The 19718-nt window shown below is 44.0% G+C and overlaps 1 long non-coding RNA gene across 1 annotated transcript; it reads left to right on the top strand.

Annotated features, from left to right (window-relative positions):
- The first annotated feature begins 169 nt into the window (after positions 1 to 169).
- On the top strand, positions 170 to 14636 carry LOC120988855. Its single transcript, XR_005776195.1, has 4 exons — positions 170 to 1151; positions 3476 to 3485; positions 11542 to 11545; positions 14625 to 14636. It is a non-coding gene; the product is annotated as an uncharacterized LOC120988855 (long non-coding RNA).
- Positions 14637 to 19718: the final 5082 nt, after the last annotated feature.

Here is a 19718-nt window from a genome sequence, read left to right as displayed (position 1 = left end):
ATACACACTTACACAGAGAATACTACCAATCACTGATAACACCTCCCCTGTATACATCCATCAGTGACTGACAGATATCTCTGTATACACACTTACACAGAGAATGCTATCACTAATAACACCTTCCCATGTACATCTATCAGTGACTGACAGCTGTCTATGTATACACACTTACACAGAGAATACTATAAATCACTGATAACACCTCCCCCATGTACATCTATCAGTGACTGACAGCTATCTCTGTATACAAACTTACACACGCAGTACTATCAGTCACTGATAACATTTCCCCCGTGTACAACAAAAGTTGCAAAAAGCGGAGAAATAAATGACAAGTTTTACTGAATCTTTTGCCATAAAACTGTAACTAAATCTGCTCAGCTCCTCCTGCTCTATAACAAGCTGCCGGCAGATTGTGCTGCATTTCGTGGATACAAGATCTCTTTAAAGCCATACATTAACATATAGTGTAACCACTTCTACATCACTGGAATGGCCATTGTATATATACTTTATATTCAATATGATCATGTGTTTATACTTATAGATTGTACATATGTAATATATTTTGGTTTTTCTTCTCTTTTCGGGACACATAAGAGAAATAAGTATTTTAGCAGTACCAGGAACAATTCAGTGTTTTATAAAAACACTAAACTTAGAAATGTGTGCTAAAAGTATACAAGAAATATAGTTGTCTTCACTTTGTCAGTCTGCAGTGATTTCTGCATGATCCAGACACATACAGTCTTGTAGAAATCCTGAGGTTACAGGGATTGTACCATTACAACAACTTATCCCCTATCCACAGCATCTGATTGGTAGGATCCTACTCCTGGGGCCCCATTATTCACAAGAACAGGGTCCCTTGTTCACCTGTTTGAATGGACCGGCAAACACACATGTGCGCTGCTTCTCCATTCAACCCTGTGGGGCTGCCTGTGATAACCAAACGCTTGTACCCAGCTATCACTGACAGTCCCATGGAATTGAATGTGCTCCATTCAAATGGTGGAACACAGATCCCTGTTCTTGTGATATTCGGGGCCCAGGTGGTTGTACCCCACCGATCAGACACTTATTCCCTATCCCGTGGATAGGGGATACATTTTTGTAGTGAGACAACCCCTTTAAACTCCTGCTGATTGGTTCATGAATTTTGCACTGGTATTTTTTTTACCAGTTACATGTGCATGTGTTTTTAGGGCACTTGCATTTTTTGCTTATGTTTTTGTGGCTTTTTTTTTTTTTTGTGACGTTTATTTCTAAATGGTGTGAACTGCATTTTTTAAATTGTCTTTTTTCCCCCTCTATTGAAAAAGATATAAAAAAAACTGCAGAAAGTGACTTATGGAGTGTGGCTCAGAAAAGGGCATGGGTTCTAAGAATCTCTTTATCCTGCTGCAAAGACAGATGAGGCGACTGTTCCAGACAGTTGTCTTGCAGTTTGTGACAGGGCTGTAAGGAGGTGGAGAACATGGTTGACCTTCTGACCGAGTAGATGAAGGAAGGAAGTGCAGGGATAGCTTTTTGTGTTTTTTTTTTTCTTTCTGTGTTTAGTGTACATTTAAGAGTCCAAAAACTAGAAATGACAGTGTATTGCTAAGGAGTTGTGTGCTTTCATATGTATAGAACATATTTATTACACAAAAAATCCTTGCTCGCTCACTAACTGTTCCCCTCATTCCATCTCTAATGGTTATCCTTCTGCTCCCAATTGTATGTATACATAGGTCTATAAAAATATGTACAGGGATGTACACCTATAGAGACATGGCAGCGTGCACACATAATAACAGCTTAGTGCACCGGCCTTTGTCATGCCTGAAAATAGCACAGATTATATATAACTAACACTACTGACATTCCTAACAATTTCCATAAAATCTACATAAAAGTTCTTACAGTCTAAATGGTTTTACTACAGCATTCTTGTATATATATATCTCTAGTATGAGTTTATTTCATTTTAAATTAAATTTAAGCCACTGTAAAACTAGGAAGTACATTGATTCTTCATTGCTTTGAGAATCTCCTACTCTGTCCCTCGACACTGGAATGAGGAAGATTGTTCTGTTCATTGATCTCTAGAAGTCCAGTAATCAGTGCTAGGACACCCTCTTACTGTGTAAAAGGGGAAGATCCTGCTGCAAGTAAATGCTTCAAAAGACGCTAAATAAATTATTTACTATTAACTGTTTCTTTTTTTAATAAGCCACATGCACATTCTTTGTTATGTTTTTTCTCATTTTTATTGATCTGTTATTGATTTATTATTCCGGTAAATTGTTCCTGATTTTGGGTGAAATATATAATGTCCGTGTTTAAAAGGCTACTCATTCATGATAGTTCATGAAGGCATGCTCAGGAGAGGATAGTAAGGGTCCATTCACACGTCCGCAAAATGGGTACCCATTCATTTTCAATGGGGCCGGAACGTGCTATCCGCATTTGCGGATCCGCACTTCCGTTCCGCAAAAAAATAGAACATGTCCTATTCTAGTCCGCAAGAAAAGGCATTTTCTATGAGAGTGCTGGCGATGTGCGGTCCGCAAAATGCGGAACGCACATTGCCAGTGTCACATTGCAAAACACATACAGACATGTGAATGGACCCTAAGACTGTATTGTCTTTTATCCTTTAGTTCATTGCTATACTCTCAGACCAGAGAACATATGCAGTGGATCTGACATAGGATCACATTGTTTTCAGTGGGATCTGTTTTGTTTTTCTGTGTTCAAAAAGCCATCCTTTATAATCCATTTTGGAAAAAACATTCCCTTTTCCATCCGTTTGCTTTTACATTGAAGTCAAAAGATGTAATAGCATTGGTTGTTGTGTTTGTTTTTCCATCCATTGTCCCGCACGGTAGATGGGGAAATTGTCCCATGATGTCATAACTTGCTTGTTCATCTTTTTCTTACTTTACTTTTGTCTATTATTTCAGTTTTTACACTTTTTAAAAAGGACCTGTCAGCGCTCCTGAAATTTCCTAAAGATAGATCATCGATATTGAAGTCCTGGAAAACACTATCCTCTGGATAGGTCATCAGTATCTGATCAGTGGGGGTCCAACGCGCAAGAACCCCGCCGATCAGCTGTTTTGAGAAGGCACCGCTCCTGTGAGCACCGTTGCCTTCTCTCAGCTAACCAAGCACAATGCCTAGCAAAAGCAGAGAGAAGGCCACAGTGTCGTACACCCACCGATCAGATACAGATGACCTATCCAGTTAGAAAACCCCTTTAAATAGGTTGAGCCATGGAGCTCCCACCTCCCTTCAGAAACTAGCACTTGCCACATAATTTGCGACTTTTCCATGCCAGAAAACTGGTGTAGAGCTATAATAAATGACCCCCATGATTTCTTATTGCATCTGAAGCCTTCAGGCAAAGTAGGGCTTCTCAAACATTTTATTCTCAGACCCCACGAGCCAGAAGATGGTGACCCCTGGATTTTGTTATCCTATGGAGTTCTTTTTTTGTGCTGCCATATGAAAAAAATGGTTGCATGTGGCATTAAAACAGTTTTTATACAGTCACCGTCCAGAAATTACAGTGAATATACTACCGCATGGTTCTGTGCATTAGGTCGGATAAACCTCATTCTTTACTGCGTTACATCATTTCCAGCTATTGAAAAAGGAAATATAACATGCTACAGTAAGATAAGTAATAAGATGAGATATGGACCCAGCCTTAGGCCAGTTTCAGCATCTATAGTATGGATGTAACAACCAAACTTAGCATAGGTTTCCAATCGTGGTACCATGGTATATCAATGCTACCGTACTGTATATTGCAATATGATGAAAGCAAATGGGGTTCTGTGACCTGACGGCCTCATGAAATCCAACAGGTTTTGGTTTCTTGTGACATATCACAGTCGCTGCAACTTGCAAATCACAACACAATACCATTTACCATGTACAGTAGCATCGCAATGTTGTGTGATCTTTGGCGACAAGACGTGTAGTCCCAGCTAAAAGGGGTTCTACTATATCTAAGGCTTCATTTACATCTCCATTAGGCATTCTGTTCTTCTATTCTCCAAAAGGAACAGAAAAACGGGATGAAAGCCAAAAACCGATGCCTCACAGGATGAACACAACGGTGCTGATGGACCCCATTGACTATAATGATTTTATTGGACAAAGTAACACAGCAAGCTTCACTATTTTGTCTGGCATTTTTAATGGAAACAGCAATTGTGGCCCCTAACATTTGATAGAATCTACGATGCTGGAGCCTAACATGCATGACATATCAAACTGTGTGACTAAGGCTTTACCTTGTTTCCAGCAAGGAAGGGCAAATGAGCCTGCTGTCCAAAGGAGAGGTGCCCAGTATGAGAGGGTGGATAGGCATAGTGGCAGCAATGTGCCCCTTTGAATGGGGGGAGCACTATTTAACTGTATGGAGCAGTGCAGTGGGCTATGCTATTCAAGTGTAGACCATGTGGTATATGTTTGTTTGTTTTGTACAATGGGACCCTACAGTTACACACCCAGACAGGTATACTGCTGACGCATAAATCACATGTGAACCCCATAGAATTATAATAGGGTCCATCTGCATTGACCGGGCCGCAGGGGTGCTATGTGTGAGTGCGGTGGCCTGATGGGTGTATTAGTTGTTACGGTTTAGCAGAACTCCCTGGGCCAGCGTGCAGTGAGGGGTAGGGTTGCCACCCGGCCGGTAATTTAGTGGCTCTGCCGGTTCCGCTAATCTATTTCTACTGGCAATGTTACTGGTATTTTCTCATGCAGACTGCTACTAATGAGCGCTTCCATTGTGGAGCGCTCATTAGTACATCCTTCTTCCTGGGGGGCACTAATGGGGACATTATTATTCCTGAGGGGCACTAATGGGGGCAGCATTCTTCCTGGAGGCACAAATGAAGGGCATTATTCTTCATGGGTGGCACTAATGGGGGCATTACTCTTACTGGGGGGCATTAATTCTGGGGTGCACTAATGGGGGCATTTATTACTGGGGGCACTACTGTGGACAGTATTAATTCTGGGGGGGGGGGGGGGATAATGGAGGCATTACCATTACTGGGGGCAGTATGATAGCGACTTAACACCCTGTGTTAAGTCACGCCCCCAAAACCACACACCCTTTGGGGTGTGGCTTAACTTGGCCAGTATTTTTGTTGGGAAAGGTGGCAACCTTAGTGAGGGGAAGGACAGCATCGGATTCCTTCGGGGCACACTCTGGTGTTGAGGGATCTCCTGCCAGATGTTGGTTGAGGTGCCCTTGGTGGGATAGATTTTAGGTGCAGGGAAGGCACAGTCCCTGGTGTTTGTGATGCCAGCACCCTTGGGTGCAAAGGAGGTGTAGAAATGAAGAGGAGTCAGTTCCAAATAACTGGAACTTTTACTTAATCAATTGCCTTGGGGTAGATGTACAGATCTTTGGCATGGCAGAGGTAGTTATAATCTGTAAATGATACAGACCAGCGACTCAATCTATAGACCGAACGGATGTGGGTGCTCACCTCTCGGTCCACCCAGACCGCACGGCAGACAAAATTGGTAATAGAGATTAGAGGGGTACTCCGTATAAGGGAACAGGAGACTGCAGTTAAAGACTAATATTTAATCTAAAATAAAAGACATCGCATCAAACAATCATAAATAAAAACATCCATATAATATAACAATAAAAAATCACAATAAAAAATATGCCCAATAGAACAGGGCCCTGGAGATGGCCAGATGGTAGTCAGAGTCCAAGGGTTCATGAGTAATCAACACTCCCCACAATAAGAATCAGTCCCAGCAAATCGTACCTAGATAAGGCTCCAAAAAACACAATCTGACAGCGTCAAATAGATGGTATGAATGTAGCACACTGTCCAGCTTCAAACCTCCAGTATAGAAGGATAAACAATTGTATCCAGTCCTGGGAAGAATCTCTATTCAAATGTTGTAACAGAATTGTAGCAAAACGTCTCTTACCCTATGCCGTCACTAGGCTCAATGAAGTGAATCAGAGAAACAGCCGATCACAGCTCAACGCAGCGTCCCACGTGGTGTGGAGTCTGAATGTGACGTCTCACGTGACTCCTCGGCTCGGGCAGTGATGACGTAATCAATTTTTCTTTGAAGCACCGCCTCAGTGCGAGACTAACTGTGCAGATTGCCCCGACCAACGTAGTTTCCTCTCGGTCACTTGTGGTTGCTTGGGGGGAATGGCTCACTGTCCCAACTAGCCCAAACGCGTTTCAGGGTATAGACCCCTTCCTCAGTGGTAAAGACAGTGAGCACTTAGCAGCATTTTATATCCTCCCAGGAGACCAGCCATGGGTGGGACTGATCTAATTGGGACATCATGAAAGCCCGATATGGAATCCTATTATCTTCAGTATCCCAAGCCATATAAAGCATCTAATCCTGCAAAACTGACCTTATTAATAGTGCAGACATATTAGAAAACCTATAAGCATAACAATATGAATGTCAGAATCATAAAAATAAAACAAACGCACAAAAGACGCATATGTGATCACATGTGTCTTCAATACATCTTCCATGCGCTTTATCAAAAAAACAATAAAATCCTCTATTTGGGAAGTCCAGAGGGTATATATAGTGGTGTCCCAGATCACACCACCATCAAATGTTTAATCATACAAAAATGTCTTCATAAATAATACAAGCATATCTAAAACATATAAATAACAGTACGGATGTGATAATCATATTAAATAGTAAAAAACGCACAAAAAAACGCACATGCGGTCAGATGCGTTTTCGATGCGTCTCTGATGCGTTTTTCTAAACAACAGTAAAATCCTCCATTTGGGAGGTCTAGAAGACATACAGGGTGATTAATTTTCATCAAATCAGGATATGGAAAAATTCTATTCGTAGGGAAACAGAAATCTCTATCCAATTTCTACAGAGGGTCTGAGTGGGTCGAAAAGGGGAGGGGAGCAGGGCAGGGAGGAAGGAACAGAGTGCTGAGGAACAGCCGGACTCTGAATCTACATCACCACCCGGCTCACCCCCCATCCCTCAGAGGAATCAAAACAATTCCCATTCAGCATTCAAGCCCCTGGGGATCAGGGATTCGAATTCAAAAATACGGCGGGATTCCTGCCTGGACATAGCGGTCACATGGTTACCACCTCTCCACGGTTTCTTGACCCTCTCCAATGCAAAAAATGTCAAGGACAAGGGATCACAGTTATGTATGTCTTTGAAATGTTTCGAGAGGGAGTGTAATATATAACCCTTTTTGATATTGGCCAGGTGTTCTGCCGCTCTCTTCTTCAGTGTCCTCTTAGTCCTCCCTATGTATTGTTTACGGCATCCACACTGTAACAGGTAGATGACATCTGTCGAATCACAGGTCAGACATTCATTAATGTCAAACCTGAAAGAGTTCTGAGTCGAGGTAACACTGGTAGTTTTTCTCGCAAAATTAGTCACCTTGCAATTCCCACACCGCCCACATCTATGGAAGCCACCAGTTGTTAGCCAATTATGGCCTTCAATTGAACCTTTTTTACTACTTTTCAATGTGGGTGCTACCTTAGCTGCCAGCGTGGTGGCTCTCGTGTAGGTGATTCTTGGATCTCTAGTGAGTGATGACCCAATAGTCTTGTCATCTAGGAAGAGATACCAGTGTTTTCTACCTGTCGGTATTGTGAGTGATAGGGTAGGATCATCCTTAGTATCTCATCTGTTGGGATGTGCATTTCGGGATGAAAAAGTCCTGTCTATTCATATTTCTGACTTTTTCCAAAGCTTTCTTCACTGTCTGGTCTGGGTATTCTCTATCCAGAAACTGTTGACTGAGGGTAGTGGCTTCTTCTTCAAATTGCCTCTGGTCAGTACAGTTACGCTTCAGTCGCCTGAATTGGCGGACTGGTATATTCAGTAACCATTTGGGCAGGTGGCAGCTGGAAAAGCGAATGAAGCTATTCCTAGCTACCTCCTTCACAAAGGTACATCCCTCTATCGCTACCCTAATATCTAGAAACTCAATTTCTTTGTGACTGATCTTCGGGGTAAATATCAGATTTCTCTCATTCGTATTGATTTCCACCAGAAAATCATCTAGAGTCTCCTTTGTACCTTTCCAAATAAACAGGACGTCGTCAATGTACCTACGCCATAGCACCAGACTCCCCCCCAATCCAGGCCTGATAGTCTCATACTCCCACTGAGCCAGGAAGAGATTGGCATAGCTGGGGGCGAATCTGGTGCCCATGGCGGTCCCAGTCAGCTGGAGGTAGAAGTCCCGTTCAAATGCAAAATAGTTGTGTGAGAGGATGTATTCAACTCCCTCCAAAATGAACATTAATTGTTCACTTTTCAAAGTATTATCCCTTTGAAACTGTTTCATTAGGGCATCAATGCCCATTTTATGTTCAATCACGGTATAGAGGGAGCTCACATCAAGTGTGCACAGCAGCCAGCCCTCCTTCCATTCCAAAGTTTCAAGTAGTTTAACAATATCCGTGGTATCTTTAATGTAGGAAGCAGTGGTCTTGACCAGAGGCTGAAGCCAGCGGTCAATATACCGCGACAGATTAGATGAAATAGAATCAATTCCCGATACTATTGGTCTTCCAGCGGGACATTTTAGATCTTTATGGATCTTAGGAAGACAATAGAATATGGGAATTCTTTTTTGTGTTTCCATAATGTATCTGGCCTCATGGTCCTGCAGGAATCCCGCCGTCATTCCCTTCTCACAAAACGTCTTCAATTCCCTGTGGTATTCCTCTGTGGGATCTCCTTTAAGTTTCTGATATGTGATCCCATCTCTCAACTGTCTAAAACATTCTTCCCTGTATGCTTCTGTATCTAAAATAACTACCGCTCCGCCCTTGTCAGCAGGTCTAATAGTGATCTCTTTTGTATCTTGTAGTTTTTGGATCGCATCTCGTTCCATTCTTGTCAGATTTGGATTCCGGGTGCGACCCTTCAATGATCTTAATTATTTTTCTACATTTGTCTTAAAGGTGACCATTTCCCCACTCATTTCCTGCCTTGGGTATTTTTTGGATCTTACTCTTAGATCAGTATGGGAATATCTTCCGACACATGGAACATCCGGGGCCGCATCAATAACCGGGTTCTTAAGAAAGTACTTCTTCAAACAGAGCCTGCGCATGAACTTCTCAATGCCCACGTATGTGGAGAATTTATCCAAGGCCCTGGTCGGAGAAAACTTTAGACCTTTATTAAGAAGAAGTGTCTGTGCCTCTGTGAGTGTGGTAGTGCTGATATTGATTATGTTTGATGTTTCCTCGGTGGATTGTGATAGTTTCTTCTTTTTGGCATGTCTGCCTCTTCGTATCTTTCCCCGTGTCTGTGTGTTTGTTGACCCCTGTGATATAGCTCCTCTTGTTGGTTGTGTGGTTGTGGCTATCGTGTCTGATTGTAATTGTGTCTCACTCCTGGTGTCCTTATCTGATTGTCCCGATATTCCGGGTAACGTTGTCTTAAATTGTAATCGTGTTTGTGATCTACATCTCTTTGTGTAATCCCGTGTCTCCTTGATGGGGAGGGTGTCCGTGTATGTTTCATTTTGGGACGATGATGAGGAGGAGTCCCATCTAAAAAAATAATCTGTAGAAAGCACAATGGGCCAGATTTATCATTACTCTGACAGCTCACTCCACTTTCACATATGGCTAATGTCAGTTTTAGCCAAGTCAGATTTATGATCGGCCCTTTAAGACTGTAATAAATGTGGTTTGACGGTAGCAGTTTATCTGTCAGTAAGCAGCTTTACAAAAGTCGCACGTCCTTACAAAAAAGTCGCATGTTCTATTAAAAAGTCTCATAAGATAAGCACGGTCCTCACTGGAGTGAAATTGCAAATTTTTTTGCGACTTTTTTAATAGTCCCAATAGTAAATCTGTCTAGAGATTCATTTACATAAGAAAACACGCCCACTTTCAGAAAACTGGCGAGCATAGTGCAGAGCAGAAAAAAGTCGCAAATTTGTGCACAGTTTTAGCATTTGCGCATTTTTTTGCGACTTTTTCACTCCATTATTCTGACTTGAGCTAATGATAAATCTGGCCCAATGACTTCAGATCTTTACTTGTGCTGCAATTCCTGGTAACAGGCTTAGTTTCTGGTTTGAGCAGGCTTCCTGCTGGTATGAGAGTCCTCTATCTGTACCCACTGGGTCCACTTGCTAACAGCCAGGCACTGGATATAATACAATTCTTACTTGTTTTCTGCAACCTACAGGGCAGTTCTCCCTAACAGCAGGCATCAATCTTCTGCTTTATTCTTTGCACTGGTTGCCTTCAGAAACAGATCCACACTGTCCATAGAGGAATGTGATAACACACAACTTTGCATTTAGGCTACTTTCACGGATCCGCTTTCTATTGTGTCAGAGAAAACAAATCCATCCGCATTGACTTACATAGAAACATAGAATGTGTCAGCAGATAAGAACCATTTGGCCCATCTAGTCTGCCCAATATACTGAATACTATGAATAGTCCCTGGCCCTATCTTATATGAAGGATGGCCTTATGCCTATCCCATGCATGCTTAAACTCCTTCACTGTATTTGCAGCTACCACTTCTGCAGGAAGGCTATTCCATGCATCCACTACTCTCTCAGTACAGTAATACTTCCTGATATTACTTTTAAACCTTTGCCCCTCTAATTTAAAACTATGTCCTCTTGTAGCAGTTTTTCTTCTTTTAAATATTCTCTCCTCTTTTACCTTGTTGATTGATGTATTTAAACGTTTCTATCATATCCCCTCTGTCTCGTCTTTCTTCCAAGCTATACATGTTAAGGGCCTTTAATCTTTCCTGGTAAGTTTGATCCTGCAATCCATGTACTAGTTTAGTAGCTGTTCTCTGAACTCTCTCCAAAGTATCAATATCCTTCTGGAGATATGGGGCCAGATTTATCATTAGCTGAAATAATGGAGTGAAAAAGTCGCAAAAAAATGCACAAACGCTAAAACTGCGCACAAATTTGCTCTGCACTATGCTCGCCAGTTTTCTGAAAGTGGGGGCGTGTTTTCTTATGTAAATGAATCTCTAGACAGATTTACTATTGGGACTTTTTAAAAAGTCGCAAAAAAAGGCGCAATTTCACTCCAGTGAGGACCATGCTTATCTTATGAGACTTTTTAATAGAACGTGCGACTTTTTCTTAAGGACGTGCGACTTTTGTAAAGCTGCTTACTGACAGATAAACTGCTACCGTCAAACCACATTTATTACAGTCTTAAAGGGCCGATCATAAATCTGACTTCGCTAAAACTGACTTTAGCCATATGTGAAAGTGGAGTGAGCTGTCAGAGGAATGATAAATCTGGCCCATGGTCTCCAGTACTGTGCACAATACTCCAAATGAGGTCTCACTAGTGCTCTGTAGAGCGGCATGAGCACCTCCCTCTTTCTACTAGTAATGCCTCTCCCTATACACCAAAGCATTCTGCTAGCATTTCCTGCTGCTATATGACATTGTCTGCCTACATTTAAGTCTTCTGAAATAATGACCCCTAAATCCCTTTCCTCAGATACTGAGGTTAGGACTGTATCACTGATTTTATATTCTGCTCTTGGGTTTTTACGCCCCAGGTGCATTATCTTGCACTTATCAACATTACATTTTAGTTGCCAGATTTTTGACCATTCCTCTAGTTTTCCTAAATCCTTTTCCATTTGGTGTATCCCTCCAGGAACATCAACCCTGTTACAAATCTTTGTGTCATCAGCAAAAAGACACACCTTACCATCGAGGCCTTCTGCAATTTCGCTGATAAAGATATTAAACAATATGGGTCCCAGAACAGATCCCTGAGGTACCCCACTGGTAACAAGACCTTGCATTAGGGGTCATGCCAGATCCCAGGACGAAAAGCAAACTACAACATGTTGCGGTTTGCTCTCCGGTATGGGAACGCAACTAAACGGAACAGAATGCATTTTGGAGCATTCTGTTCTGTTCAGTTAAGGCCTCTTTCACACTTGCGTTGTCCGGATCCGGCGTGTACTCCACTTGCCGGAATTACACTCCGGATCCGGAAAAACGCAAGTGTACTGAAAGCATTTGAAGACGGAACCGTCTTCCAAATGCGTTCAGTGTTACTATGGCACCCAGGACGCTATTAAAGTCCTGGTTGCCATAGTAGTAGTGGGGAGCGGGGGAGCGGTATACTTACAGTCCGTGCGGCTCCCCGGGCGCTCCAGAATGACGTCAGAGCGCCCCATGCGCATGGATGACGTGATCCATGTGATCACATGATCCATGCGCTTGGGGCGCCCTGACGTCACTCTGGAGCGCCCGGGGAGCCGCACGGACGGTAAGTACACTGCTCCCCGCTCCCCACTACACTTTACCATGGCTGCCAGGACTTTAGCGTCCCGGCAGCCATGGTAACCACTCTGAAAAAGCTAAATGTCGGATGCGGCAATGCGCCGAAACGACGTTTAGCTTAAGGCCGGATCCGGATCAATGCCTTTCAATGGGCATGAATTCCGGATCCGGCCTTGCGGCAAGTGTTCCGGATTTTTGGCCGGAGCAAAAAGCGCAGCATGCTGCAGTATTTTCTCCGGCCAAAAAACGTTCCGTTCCGGAACTGAAGACATCCTGATGCATCCTGAACGGATTTCTCTCCATTCAGAATGCATTAGGATAATCCTGATCAGGATTCTTCCGGCATAGAGCCCCGACGACGGAACTCTATGCCGGAAGACAACAACGCAGGTGTGAAAGAGCCCTAAGTTAAGTTTTGTCCCCATTGACAATGAATGGGGACAAAACTGAAACGTTTTTTTCCGGTATTGAGCCCCTCAATACCGGAAAACTAAAACGCTAGTGTGAAAGTAGCCTTAGTTGTCAGGTTGTGTCCAGGTTCTGGAAGCTTCTCCCGGTCACTTGGTGCTGTTGGGTCCATAAGCTAAGACTTCTGCTATATCCACAAGACTTTCTCTATATCCACAGTTTACTCTGGTCTGTGCTAGGTAGCTTTTGGTATCTTCCCCAAACTCCCTCAGCTTGACCAGAGCCGAGCGGCTAATTTGGCAGCTATATGGTGGACATTTCTGACTTTACTCATCACATATCACTAACTCTGTCCACTTCTGTTCTCCTCCTTCTAACTTCCTGTGAATAGCCTGTGCCATATATACACTGCTCAAAAAAATAAAGGGAACGCAAAAATAACGCATCCTAGATCTGAATTAATTAAATATTCTTCTGAAATACTTTGTTCTTTAGATAGTTGAATGTGCTGACAACAAAATCACACAAAAAAAAAAAAAATGGAAATCAAATTTTTTAACCCATGGAGGTCTGGATTTGGAGTCACACTCAAAATTTAAGTAGAAAAACACACTACAGGCTGATCCAACCTTGATGTAATGTCCTTAAAACAAGTCAAAATGAGGCTCAGTAGTGTGTGTGGCCTCCACGTGCCTGTATGACCTCCCTACAATGCCTGTGCATGCTCCTGATGAGGTGGCGGACGGTCTCCTGAGGGATCTCCTCCCAGACCTGGACTAAAGCATCTGCCAACTCCTGGACAGTCTGTGGTGCAACGTGACGTTGGTGGATAGAGCGAGACATGATGTCCCAGATGTGCTCAATTGGATTCAGGTCTGGGGAACGGGCGGGCCAGTCCATAGCATCAATGCCTTCGTCTTGCAGGAAATGCTGACACACTCCAGCCACATGAGGTCTAGCATTGTCTTGCATTAGGAGGAACCCAGGGCCAACCGCACCAGCATATGGTCTCACAAGGGGTCTGAGGATCTCATCTCGGTACCTAATGGCAGTCAGGCTACCTCTGGCGAGCACATGGAGGGCTGTGCGGCCCTCCAAAGAAATGCCACCCCACACCATTACTGACCCAATGCCAAACCGGTCATGCTGGAGGATGTTGCAGGCAGCAGAACGTTCTCCACGGCGTCTCAAGACTCTGTCACGTCTGTCACATGTGCTCAGTGTGAACCTGCTTTCATCTGTGAAGAGCACAGGGCGCCAGTGGCGAATTTGCCAATCTTGGTCTTCTCTGGCAAATGCCAAACGTCCTGCACGGTGTTGGGCTGTAAGCACAACCCCCACCTGTGGACGTCGGGCCCTCATATCACCCTCATGGAGTCTGTTTCTGACCGTTTGAGCAGACACATGCACACTTGTGGCCTGCTGGAGGTCATTTTGCAGGGCTCTGGCAGTGCTCCTCCTATTCCTCCTTGCACAAAGGCGGAGGTATCGGTCCTGCTGCTGGGTTGTTGCCCTCCTACGGCCTCCTCCACGTCTCCTGATGTACTGGCCTGTCTCCTGGTAGCGCCTCCATGCTCTGGACACTACGCTGACAGACACAGCAAACCTTCTTGCCACAGCTCGCATTGATGTGCCATCCTGGATAAGCTGCACTACCTGAGCCACTTGTGTGGGTTGTAGACTCCATCTCATGCTATCACTAGAGTGAAAGCACCGCCAGCATTCAAAAGTGACCAAAACATCAGCCAGGAAGCATAGGAACTGAGAAGTGGTCTGTGGTCACCACCTGCAGAACCACACCTGTTGTCTATCCCATTTGCACAACAGCATGTGAAATTGATTGTCACTCAGTGTTGCTTCCTAAGTGGACAGTTTGATTTCACAGAAGTGTGATTGACTTGGAGTTACATTGTGTTGTTTAAGTGTTCCCTTTATTTTTTTGAGCAGTGTATATATATATATATATATATATATATATACACTGCGTGCAGAATTATTAGGAAAATGAGTATTTTGACCACATCATACTCTTTATGCATGTTGTCTTACTCCAAGCTGTATAGGCTCGAAAGCCTACTACCAATTAAGCATATTAGGTGATGTGCATCTCTGTAATGAGAAGGGGTGTGGTCTAATGACATCAACACCCTATATCAGGTGTGCATAATTATTAGGCAACTTCCTTTCCTTTGGCAAAATGGGCCAAAAGAAGGACTTGACAGGCTCAGAAAAGTCAAAAATAGTGAGATATCTTGCAGAGGGATGCAGCACTCTTAAAATTGCAAAGCTTCTGAAGCGTGATCATCGAACAATCAAGCGCTTCATTCAAAATAGTCAACAGGGTCGCAAGAAGCGTGTGGAAAACCAAGGCGCAAAATAACTGCCCATGAACTGAGAAAAGTCAAGCGTGCAGCTGCCAAGATGCCACTTGCCACCAGTTTGGCCATATTTCAGAGCTGCAACATCACTGGAGTGCCCAAAAGCACAAGGTGTGCAATACTCAGAGACATGGCCAAGGTAAGAAAGGCTGAAAGACGACCACCACTGAACAAGACACACAAGCTGAAACGTCAAGACTGGGCCAAGAAATATCTCAAGACTGATTTTTCTAAGGTTTTATGGACTGATGAAATGAGAGTGAGTCTTGATGGGCCAGATGGATGGGCCTGTGGCTGGATTGGTAAAGGGCAGAGAGCTCCAGTCCGACTCAGACGCCAGCAAGGTGGAGGTGGAGTACTGGTTTGGGCTGGTATCATCAAAGATGAGCTTGTGGGGCCTTTTCGGGTTGAGGATGGAGTCAAGCTCAACTCCCAGCCCTACTGCTAGTTTCTGGAAGACACCTTCTTCAAGCAGTGGTACAGGAAGAAGTCTGCATCCTTCAAGAAAAACATGATTTTCATGCAGGACAATGCTCCATCACAATCGTCCAAGTACTCCACAGCGTGGCTGGCAAGAAAAGGTATAAAAGAAGAAAATCTAATGACATGGCCTCCTTGTTCACCTGATCTGAACCCCATTGAGAACCTGTGGTCCATCATCAAATGTGAGATTTACAAGGAGGGAAAACAGTACACCTCTCTGAACAGTGTCTGGGAGGCTGTGGTTGCTGCTGCATGCAATGTTGATGGTGAACAGATCAAAACACTGACAGAATCCATGGATGGCAGGCTTTTGAGTGTCCTTGCAAAGAAAGGTGGCTATATTGGTCACTGATTTGTTTTTGTTTTGTTTTTGAATGTCAGAAATGTATATTTGTGAATGTTGAGATGTTATATTGGTTTCACTGGTAAAAATAAATAATTGAAATGGGTATATATTTGTTTTTTGTTAAGTTGCCTAATAATTATGCACAGTAATAGTCACCTGCACACACAGATATCCCCCTAAAATAGCTAAAACTAAAAACAAACTAAAAACTACTTCCAAAAATATTCAGCTTTGATATTAATGAGTTTTTTGGGTTCATTGAGAACATGGTTGTTGTTCAATAATAAAATTAATCCTCAAAAATACAACTTGCCTAATAATTCTGCACTCCCTGTATATATATATATATTGCCCTAGCACCACCTAGTGGTGACTAGGGTGTACTGTTTGTATACCAGCCTGTTAGTAGGAATTTGCAGCTAACATACACATACAGCATTACATGACATGCTTAAAAATTTCCATTGATGCAGTTAATTGCTGCAGCTTTGCTGTGCATTTTTTGGTTGCATGACTTGTAGGTGAAGCATCTACCACTGGCTTCATCTGCACAAGCTGCATCACTAAACCACAGGAGTTCAGGGTAGCACCATGAGCAGTTTTTGATCGCATGGTCAAATATATCTCATGTAAACACTTCTATAGGAAGAACATTTGTGAAAGCATTCCAGTCATCTAGGCCTCATACACACAACCGTATTCCTTGTATATGTGATGTCTGCATTTTTTGCACTTATGGGACCATGGACACAGGGTTGGCTCCAGGTTCATGTGGGCCCTTGGGCGATAAATCTCAGTAGGTCCCCTTGTGTCATTTTTTTTACATTTACATGTACCCCTGTGGCTCCCACACCGTATAAAGACCCTCAGTGCCCCAGATACAGTATAATGACCACTAGTGGCCTTTCACACAGTATAATGCCCCCCCAATGCCCCCACACACAGTATAATGACCCCACAGTGGTCCTCCATTCAGAATAATGACACTCAGCCACCCCTATTCAGAATAATGACCCCCAGTGGCCCCCACACTGGGGGTTATACTGTATGGAGGGGGCATTAAGAGTCATTATACTGTATGGGGTCTAAAAAAGGTGGCGTGGACAGGGAAGGGGATACAGTTATTGCCATACAGTTATTGGATAACACCATCATACAGTGACTGTATAACTTCCATACAGTGACCAGATAAAACCGCCATACAGTAACTGGATAGCACCACCATACAGTGACTGAATAAAAGGGTATAAGAGGGCACACTATGGGGTGGGGGCACAGTGATGTGACCCTGTGACATTAAAAGGTTTTTATGGTGCATAAGGTTTACACACCACCATAATGAGAGGCAGAGGAGTGAGACAGGGGCCTGGGGCCCTGAATGGACAGGAGGGGTGGACACAGCAAGTAGGTGGAAGGGGCTCTGAGGGGGATTTATACAAGAAGTAGGGGCAGGAGGTTTGTGCAGGGCAGCAGTAGGACATAGGAGGGGTGCAACAGGAGCTCTGGATACATGAGGGAGAAAAGGAGACAGCAGGGGCTCCATGGGGATGAGATAGGACAGGACATGGGGGCAGGTGTCATGGAGGCAAACTGGTTAATGAGGCAGTAAAACAACTAAATAGCATGAAGCTGCTGGTCTACTACAGCATCCAGCAGCAGCTTGAAGTGTTCCCTGACATCCCCCCTTCTCTCCCCCCTCCTGTCCCACAGACTGTCTGCATCTCTTCACACTTTTGCTCCGCTGGGGTCTCTCTCCTCCTCAGGCACGTCCTGTGTAGAGGGGGCGTGTCTAAAGCTTTTCAGGCAAGATGTCCTGCTCTGCTGAACAGAGTGAAGAGGGGGCGTTTCTGAAGCTCCGCAGCACAGGAGCTTGTAAGGTTACTTTCACACTAGCGGCAAGGAACTCCGACATGTCGTAGTTTTATTCCGGCCGCCTCTCAGCAGGTTTGCCCTCCCCCATTATAGTCAATAGGGCCGGAGTAGTAGTCCGGGGGCACGCGTGCACTAGCGGCAGCACGGATCCGACCGGAACAGCCTGCCGGAGTTCCTTGCCGCTAGTGTGAAACTAGCCTAAGGGGGACATCAGCAGCCGACTTCTGCATGCTGTTGATGCTCCCTTGCTTCATTCTGACACTGTGGCCCTGCTACTGCTCTTTGTCAGTTTTGCGGACACAGTAGTTATGCCCATTGTGCCCCCTTCAATGTAGTAATGCCCATTGTGCCCCCTTCACAGTAGTAATGCCGATTGTGCCCCCTTCATAGTAGTAATGCCCTCTGCTCCAACTTTATAGTAGTAAAGCCCTCTGTGCCCCTTTATAGTAGCAAAGCCCTCTGTGCCCCTTTATAGTAGTAAAGCCCTGTGTGCCCCCTTTATAGTAGTAAAGCCCTCTGTGCCCCCTTCATGGTAGTAAAACCCTCTGTGCCCCCTTCATGGTAGTAAAACCCTCTGTGCCCATTTTATAGTCATGCCCCCTTTATACTAGTAAAGCACTCTGTTCCCACTTTATAGTAGTAAAGCCTTCTGCTCCCCCTTTAAAGTAGTAATGCCCTCTGTGCTCTCTTTATAGTAGTAATGCCCTCTGTGCCCCCTTTATAGTAGTAATGCCTTCTGTGCCCCCTTTATAGTAGTAAAGCTCTCAGTGCCTCCTTTATAGAAGCAATGCCCTCTGCGCCCCCTTTATAGTAGCAATGCCCTCTGTGTTAGGTTACATGCACACGACCGTTGTGTGCATCCGCGTCCGTTGTTTCGTTTTCCGTTTTTTTCTGCGGACCCATTGACTTTCCGCGGACCCATTGAAAAATCGGAAAATGCACCGTTTGGCATCCGCGTCCGTGATCCGTGTTTCCAGTCCGTGAAAAAAATAGGACCTGTCCTATTTTTTTCACGGACAACGGTTCACGGACCCATTCAAGTCAATGGGTCCGTGAAAAATCACGGATGCACACAAGATTGTGATCCGCGTCCGTCATCCGTGTCCGTTTTTTCCTATCATTTCAAAGGCAAACTTGACTTAGATTTTTTTTTCATTTTTCATGTCCGTGGATCCTCCAAAAATCAAGGAAGACCCACGGATGAAAAAACGGACATGGATCACGGAACAACGGAAACCGTTTTTGCGGACCGCAAAAAAAAACGTCAGTGTGCATGAGGCCTTAATAAAACAAAAAAACACAGTAACTACTCACCTTGTCCCGTTCCTGAAGCTCACATCCAGCTCTCCCCCTGCAGACAGCCAGGCACAGATCGCTGTGCAGCACGTGTGGGAGGAGCTTAAGCAGATTCCTGGGCTGCAGTCTCCTCCCTCACAGGCTGGCAGCGCGATCTCTGTCTGCAGGCTGAATGATGGAGCAGGGAGTCCTGTCTACATCTGCACGTCTGTTCCCTGCTAAAAAAGGAACATGTCCTATTTTTGTCAGTTTTGCGGACACAGGATAGGACATTTTTACAGAAGTAAAAAAAAAATGGTGGTTTGCACTTGCCTGGGATCCGTGTTTTGCAGATTCTCATGAGCAAAAACCATAGCGTAATACAGTACCAGCAAAATGTATGAAACTAGATAAATCCCATGTACACTTAGCTTTTTTCTTAGGTATGGAAATTTGGTAACATGTAAATTGTTTGTGCAGACTTCATAGTTTTTAATGGCAGGGTGAGATCTGCACCAAAAAACGCAAGTAAGGCTGCATTCACACGTCAGTATTTTTCTATAATCCGATTTTCTGTCCGTTTTTTGCGGATCCGTTGTTCCTGAAAATGTTTCCGTATGTCATCCGT

The sequence above is a fragment of the Bufo bufo genome, chromosome 2, assembly GCF_905171765.1.
Source record: "Bufo bufo chromosome 2, aBufBuf1.1, whole genome shotgun sequence".
Classification (NCBI taxonomy): domain Eukaryota; kingdom Metazoa; phylum Chordata; class Amphibia; order Anura; family Bufonidae; genus Bufo; species Bufo bufo.
Note: the sequence above shows the minus strand (reverse complement) of the source record. Positions and strands in the feature narration are given on the sequence as shown.